The following is an 8,634-nucleotide window of genomic DNA, read 5'->3' on the forward strand; positions in this document are numbered from 1 at the left end:
AATGGAAGCCTGTACTTGGGACTGGAACTTCCATTATCACATGACGATACCACGGTTGACCCATTATGTGCATGTACAGTTTTTCTTGTTTAGGTGTCTGCGTGTGTGAGTCTGCTTGTGAGTGTGTGTGCTTCGGAGTTTGTGCGTCACAGATCTCAGAGCAAATAAATCATTCATGGAAGCCTGTTCTTTTGTTTGAAACAAGACTGATGTGGTTGTGACTGATCTGATTCTTTTGGCATTTCTTTGCTACGAGTTCAAAACAAAGTGAAATAGCAGAGTGAAACCATGGAAGCTTTCGAAAGGGCCTTGAGGCCTCCGCTCAAACTGTTATGTGTTATTCAAAATACATGTAATATAATGCATTAGATGACTCGTGTTTAATAACTCAAGTTTCATGGTCGTCCATTTCACTCTGGGTTATTTCGATTTCAGAAACTCTATCAAACCAAGATGATTATTTGCCTGAATCCCCCCTTCTGACAATGGACCGCAAAGCTCCAATTATTCAATGGTTCTAAGGAATTTCTTGCAAACAAAATCCTTGACACTGTCCTACTTAAAACAATACATTTAATTGTGTTTAATTTTTTTTCTGTACTTGATTTTCACCTTGCCGGGTGACAGTCTAGTAATGTCGCAAGTAAATACAACCTTTGCCAGTTAGACAGAGTGCAGGATTCTGTTTGGAACCTCTGATATGTAATGTGAGTGAGTTTAGCAAATAATAGGGAAGGCAGAATAGAGAGATATAAAGACTGTTCACGGTCGGCTCGGTGATGGTAAAGTGTCACAGGTCAACCAGTAGAATAGACCTATCTATTATGCCTTTGCTGTGCTATTGTATTTATTGGCGAGTCTATACAGGATATCCTGTTATAATTATTTTCAAAATGCGGTACTGGCTCCAGCTTTCACTGATTTCATTCATGCATCACAATCCCTGACTTATTCTTCAGCTGTTTGGTGCCAGTTGACTAATCCTATTCAAGCAGATGTACAGCACATTACATTATACTAATTCTCATTATTGCTACAGCATGTTGATGCTCTCTGTAGCTGTGATGTTTGTCTTTGAGGGTTCCATCAAACAGCATAGCTGAGGGTACAAGCATTGCTCTGAATGTTTAAGTCTTTTAGTTATGAAAGGTTCATAACGAGCCTCCTCAAAAGTGAGGGACTTGTTCCAGGACAATTTAAAATGACAGCGTTTAAACTGTAAAATTAACATTTTGGGCCCTTTTTTGGACTAAAAAAAAAGGATATTTAATTTATGCTGTGTTTATGACTCTTAATAATTTGTGGAGGCTCTGCAGAGAAGTAACCTCTGTAAAACAAACAAACCTTTATATAATTTCCTCGTCTGTTTATGAATCCTGAAGGCTGGAAAACGCATCACACTACAGTTTTTTGTGGCAGTGTTTCAGTGATTGTTTCCAACAAAACGTGCGTGTGTAATGATACATAGAGCGAGAGAGAGCGAGGAAGGGCTGGCTTCACTGGAGCGGAGGGACATGCTGGTAAAACGTCTCCTTTTAAATGGTGACTATACACGAAGGAATTTTCAAAGCATTGATCTCCAAAGAAGGTGGGATTTAAACTTCTCATTCAGTAGGTCAGGGTCAGGTATTGTATTGAGCAGAACTCTTACTGGGTGTTCAGAAAGAATACAAACTGAATTTTGGAGGGTCGTGATTGCACAAGACCAATGGAAAGGCACGATCACATTTACACGCAGGAGTTGATTATACATAAACTTCAGCCCAGAAATGTGCGCATGTTAAGGTTTGGTTCCCTTCATTTATTAGTGATGCATCAATTCAAATGTCCAGCAATTTTGGTTGTCTTTATCTTTAAATATGTGTTGATTAGATGAAAATGAAGGTTGATTTGAATATTCCTGTGGTCCGCAAGGGAGCCAGGAGTGCCCCGTGGTAGGAAGTGAGGAAGGGGCCGTTGCCCCATAACTGCCCCATCTTACAAACTTGGCCCGATTCAGCATTGCGGCTTGTGTAATCCATTCACATGATGGTTTCTAATGTAATAAACTCATTTTCGAACCACCATTACTCACAAACTAAATGCAAACTTTCCTTAAACCTTTCCGGTTTAAGGAAATAGTAATACAAACACTGACATAGAGGTCAGCTTGCTTAGTATGTCTTAATGGTTTGTTTCCTTACCAACTGCCAAAAACAGCCAGATTACTCCATTCATAGTAAATTGCAATCATGATTTGTTTCTAACAAAATAACCTATTTCATCATTCTCCGAGTGTTTCTTGTTTCCTTTGAAGTGCCAGGGAAACAATTGCATTCCTTTCAATATTATTCACTTCCTATCTTAGCCATTCATGGACTGAAAATAGCCAATGGCACCAAGATTTGTATTTACAGTATGCCTTCTTCCGTACTGGAATATTGTACCGAACTTCACACCGAGCGTTGAAAAATGTTCCGATAAAATCAACAAAGAGAAACCAGAATATGGAGTTTATAAGATTTGAGGGGAACTCGCTGAAGTACATGTTGTGTTTTATTTCAAAATACAAGGGCTATATATAACTTTCTGTGCAGAAACCTGCCAGAGAAAACTTGTCTGGAATAGTGTGTGGTTTCCTGGAGTAGGTTGAAAAGCCGGGTATACATCATTGCATAGAACGTTTGCCACTCTGACACCACCACTTTTCTTTAGTCACACTAAAACAATGTTTTGGTGACAATGTCTTTTACATTTATCAACACCAGCTCGCAATTAATGTGCCATGTGTAATAAAGTAATGATTTGAAATGACTACATCATTAACACTTCAAGAAAGAAAGAGGATCTCATGAGCCTCCAAAAAACGAATGAATGACCACCATTTTTTATCTTTTCTGATAACTAAATGAAATATCCAAACACAGAGTAACAGCCTTCTGTCACATCTACTTTTACATGGTCATTGAGCAAGGCATTACACTCATAGTGAACAGTGCTGTAGTCCCACTGCACAGTTTCCAGATGTGCAGGAGCCAAGGATCCTCGGATGCCTCCTTCCTCTCGGGGCAGGAATCAGCAATGTCCCAAAATAAGCTTTATGGTTTCCTCCTTTAACTCTCCTACCAATACTGCAGAAATAAATAATGGGTAAACATCTGCCATGGTGGCCGATTTTTGGCGTTGTGTCTTTCCTTCCACTACTTTGCCTCAGATGTTACACAACCCCATTGAGTCTTCACTAATTCACAACCCTGACCCTAACCCCTGGCCATGGCTGTGTTTTGCATCTTGAAAAAGAGACAGGCCCTTTGCTGCCCTTTTTTTAAAAACATCCAAACAGATTTGCTGTGTCTTTTTTATTGTTGTTGCTAGGCAACAACTAAACAAGTGCTGACATTTGCTTACCGTGAACTGTACGCTACCTAACAGATAAATGAAAAACAACTTTTCCGAAATCTCCAATACCTCAGTAATTTCTGAGTTTCTGTTTAGATCATTGTAACTATGGTTGGTAAAGTCATATAGCTCTGGGTATCCAGCAACAGTCACCACAATGAGAAAAAACACAGACATTTTCTGCTTTTCCACTCTGAGTTGAAGTCTTTTCAAACTTCTGCAAAAACGAGAGGCACTCAGCTCCCCCGAAGCAGCGAGTAAAACGCTTAACTCTCATTAAAAACAATTAATGACAGCCTGGGGCGGCTGCAATAAAAGCACTCTGTCTGATCGTGCCCGACTGTGAATCTGTCGGATCAGAACAAATGGCACAAATATTGCAGATGCAACACATCCAGCTGTACAGGGGCCCAGAAGCTGTCTTGTGTCCCAAAACTCCATGAAACTGTGTGACATTAAGTGTGTGAGTTTGAGATGCAGACGTAACAACTTATTTTGTTTATCATTTTCACCAAAAAGTCCCTGGCGCTGATCAAAGCTTAAATGTTTGCAGGATGGCAGCCTCTCTGTGATTGCACAGCCGTTGTCTGGAGCGGTTGCATATATCAGCGAGTGTGTTTGTGCGTGTGTGCATGTGGATGCTCGCCAACGTTTGTGTTTGGGGCGAGGTCCCAAGAAACAAATTTGCGCAGCGGCCAATAACAATTTTGCTACTCTGCTGGTCAGAATCTACCAATCCAGCCTCCTCTTCTTAAATGAGTCCGTCAGCTCTCTGGCTCAGACCCTGTCAATTAAACACATGAACACATCCTAATTGAGCATGCAGTTCAAACTGTTCTGCTCTGATAAACGAGACAATACTTGGTAATACATGGTCTGTGCTTCTGGAGGAATTTAACAAGGTGTTGCATGTTTTTAATGAGGAAGGCCTTTTAGACTTCTTTCATAAGCATCAATCAGTTTTCAAAAGCTATGACAGTGCCATCATGTTGCATAGCAGGTACGTTGCACGTCTCTTAATTAAGCTTAATTAAGAGTCCGCAGTCCGTCACAGGTTTAATTAGAAAAAGGCAGCAGCCGGAGGTGTGCTTGCTTCTGTTTGGTGTGTTTAAGAAAATAATAGTTTGCAAGTTTGTGTTTACAGAAAAGGTTTTTACAAGCTACTTGGCATTATTCAGGTTCCAAAAATACTTTAGCAGAATGGGAAACCTCATATGTCATTCATTTGCTTTTGGTTTTATGGCACTTTCATTTGAACATTTGGACCCTGCGGTTAAAAGGAGAGTTTGGATTTTAAGTGGGACTCGGCCATAGTTTTATCAGTAGATACATTGTCTACACGATGGTAGGGAATAGTACTATTTTATTTTCACCACCTGCCCCATTGACTAGCAATAGCCTTGCATTTAACACTATCATGTTTATGGATGCATGTCTCTTTAAATGATATTGAGAAAATTCAGAAATAGCTCCTGATTACCCTGCGAGCTTCTGGCTCAGCTGCTGCTGTTGACACCCGAGTCTCCATTACAATGAGCATTCCCAAAAGTCCTCGTATTCTCTCTGTCTAGACGGCTGAAACAACCCACAGGTTATCACCAAGAAAAGGTATGTGTGTGTGTGTGTGTGTGTGTGTGTGTGTTTGTTTGTTAATATAATGTGAGTGGCATGGGTGTGAAAGAGTGTACATGACCTGTAGAATCCCAGGGAACAAAAGGGAGGGTTGTCATTGGAGTGTGTTTATCTTGTTCTGTCTGATTCTTGAATTGGTCTGGTTTTGTATTTAGGACCAGTGAAATGTTATCTTTAAATGTGGAGGTTTAACTCAATTGTATGCATTGCGCTCATACTGAATTATGGCATCTAGGAGAAATCAGGGCGGCACGATTAGCTGGTTTTTGGGATTTTGAACTGTTTTCATGATGAGACTTCAATCTTTTTATATGTCCAGATTTTAGAAAATATTTCCTAACCTTTCTAAGTAGATTTCAGAATGGGCAAATGTAAATTTTCCCCTTGCAAATAGGTAAAATTATTTCACAAATGTTTATATTCCTACAGCTCAAGAGCGCAGTAATTTAAACGGAGAGTAGATGGAGTGAATTCTTTGATGCCTGAATGGTTTCACAGCAACACAAGGCTAAGTATTACATCGTAAAGATAATTTGGGCACTGCGTGTTCTGGTTTGGTTTGCCCCACCCCCTGCTGGGCCCAGGGGACCAAAGTTATGTTGTCCAGATGGGAAATAATAGCCCACACCTGGGCTTCGGCCAGGACCCCAAACTAGACTCCTGCATGGCCCCAAAGCCTGACTCAGCTAAACATCCACAGAGACCGGTCCCATCCATGCTGTGGTCTGACCAGTGTCAGCCAACACACAATTAACCAGACCAAACCAAAGCTCCTGAACACCAGCTAATATCATTGAAAGGCTTCAGCTTATTGCTTGAGACAGTTTGCATCTGCGGCGTTTTTATTCACCGTGGACTCAATGATGGAAATGATGATTGTAAAAGAAAAGAACAGCAAGTCACACACAAAATATAAACTTTATTTGTTGCATGTCTAACACCTTTGACAGATCTTTACACGGTGATACCCACAGAACTCAGAATGTCAGCAAAGGGCACTGGCAGATGAATATAGAATATCTTATTCGGCAGGAATTCATGATTTATTTAAAAACAAGTGAAAAACATTAAACAAAAGCAAAACTGTCCAAACAGCCTTTAAACCTTTATTAAGTGTCAGACGACATTTAATTTAACGGGTAACTTCTGTTTTCCTTTTCTTGTTAAACCTGAGTACCACCCCATTATAGCACGGGTGGGCGGATCCCCAAACTAATACTGAAGTTTATAGAGGGACTTTTATGCAGTTCAGGTGCTGAAGCCACTATGCACATGGCATTGTTTGCACCTGCATTCCATCAGATAATTACAGCTGGCATATGTTCACCCAGCTCTCAGCAACAACGACAGACCGGCGGGGCAGAAGAGTAGGAGTACCACCTGAGCCCATGGAGATAAGCAGCATTGAAAAGGAGGTAATCAAGAAGACTCCTCCCTCTCTTTTATACTACCCACACAGGATAGTGGACCTGCCTGGTCTTGGGAGTAGGCTGAAGGCCCCAAACAGGAAGAATCTTTTAACCCCGACCTCTTTACTACGGACACTTTTTGTTTCATGCGTCCACGTCCACTGGGTCGCTGAAGTGTAAGTGACCAATTTGGGACGATACATTTTTTGAATTTGGTGCAGCATTGAGATGGAAAGTGTTCCCTCTCAGTAGTGTTGGGGCACTCACCATGTGTTGGAAATAAGGTCTTTTTATGAAGATTAAACCAAGACCGTAACCACACCTGCGGGGGATTTTTAGTCCCAAACTCGGCACCGTTTTGTCATTGGAAGAGGGCCACAGACCCAACGGGGGATGCTCGCGTTAAGGCCTCGACGTCACTGTGACTTTAAACAACAAGCCCACCTCCAGCGCCTTCAGTCTGACTCAAGTTGGTGGAGGCAGGTGAAGAAACAACGTTAGTTTTATGGAAAACCATGGTTGACAATCTTTAACTCTGCTGAACAATGGACCAGATAAGCAAATGGAGTTTTTCGTGGGGGGAGGTATTTTTAGATTCTCTTCCCACACAAGTCAACGCGGCAAAGCTTGGCGCAGCAGCGCCAAGTTTAAAAGGAAAGTTGAAGAAACGCGTCGACCGCCACTTCTCTGTTTAGGCTTTTGTCAGGGCAGAGATTGGTCAGATTCTGTTAATAACTTTTTAAGTTTACCATTACAAAGGCTTATTGTGCAGGACCGCTAAACTACATAATTGCTCCATAGATATTACTATGGTGTACCATGCTGCTGTTCTAGTGTTGTTTTGATCGATCACTCACCGTGAGGGAAATTGGTTAGCGAGATTGACAGTTATGTTTATATATGATAGAAGTTTCCTCATAATTTTAGATAGTGAGTTCATGTGTACCGTGATAATCGGTAGACACGTAGCCTCTGCTCAAATGCCAACCTTCATTGTTCACTCGTAATGTGGAATAGTACTTTGACCGTTGACGTCAACGTCAATGTGGTTATTTATTCCCAGGATGGTGCCTCATTATTACTATAATTTGTTAATCTGATGTTTTTTTTATAATTAAATGATCAAAGAAAAAGTACGTATGTATATATGTTTTCTGTACATGTATAGCTTAGTTACAAAGAATAATTCACTTTGCTGTGTGATATTGATGACAGCAGTGTAGATAAATGTCCTACAAAACCTCCTGTCATTTGTTTTGCATGGGAACAAAGGGTTTCTATTGTCATGCCATTAGGGAGTTTCCCCCATTGGAAAAAACAACTGTCATCCCCCAATGGTGTGTATGTACTAAGGTTTGTTGATGGTTCTGTGCAAATTCCGATAATGCCGTGAACTACGGCGGTGAACTCGTATTACTGAGGTTCAAAGACCAATTGAACACAGATCCAAACCCGCCACCGCTGTTTTTACATACCTCCATCGTTTGGCTCCGCCCCTGCAGACGAAACCCGGGCCCGCAGGTCGGACCGGGAGCAAAAAACCCTCTCATGCCTTGTGGCTTCTCGTTGGCACATTTTTCACCATTAAGGTTTTGGAGGGAAACTCTAGAGTGCATTCCTGGTAATTAATAAGGCAAGAGCAGGTTTCCATTTGGAGTATTTGAACATGTTATAATAATAAAGCTTGAACATTGGGGTGGTGGTTGGCGTTGAGTTCTGCCTTGTTTTCTATTTCATAACTTTGGAAAAATCGAGGGGACGGGTGTGACAGGAAAAAAGGATTTGTGATTTGTTTTCTCTATTTTTCCACTTTTGCAATCAAATGATAGGAGAATATCTCGTTCACATACCTGACAAAAATCCCTCTTATTAGACTTCGAGTAATTGTGTGTGTGAGAGAGAGAGTGACAAAGAGTCTGGTTGGTACAAAATAACATATAAAAGCTTCTCTATGACCTTTTCCAAATGCTTCCCAATAACTTCTCAAATACACCACGTTACGACCAAACCATTCTTTACTTAATTGGAGTCGAGCATTGAAAGAAGTCATTGTAGTAGATAGTTTTTCTTTCCTTGAAATCCTTGGTAAATGTTAATATTTTTTTCACTGATTTCTCTTGAGATTGCATTCACTTCAAATTCAAATCTACAAGACCGGGTCAGTTTTAGTCAGGCTGTACTGTAATATGTCTTATTCTGCGTTCAAAGCGAAGCC

At 40.8% G+C, this 8,634-nt stretch overlaps 1 long non-coding RNA gene across 1 annotated transcript; it reads left to right on the top strand.

Moving 5' to 3' along the window:
- Positions 1–4,790: 4,790 nt before the first annotated feature.
- On the top strand, positions 4,791–8,113 carry LOC120834126 (uncharacterized). Its single transcript, XR_005714422.2, has 2 exons — positions 4,791–4,986; positions 6,342–8,113. It is a non-coding gene; the product is annotated as an uncharacterized LOC120834126 (long non-coding RNA).
- Positions 8,114–8,634: the final 521 nt, after the last annotated feature.

Source organism: Gasterosteus aculeatus, chromosome 16 (assembly GCF_964276395.1).
Source record: "Gasterosteus aculeatus chromosome 16, fGasAcu3.hap1.1, whole genome shotgun sequence".
Lineage (NCBI taxonomy): Eukaryota > Metazoa > Chordata > Actinopteri > Perciformes > Gasterosteidae > Gasterosteus > Gasterosteus aculeatus.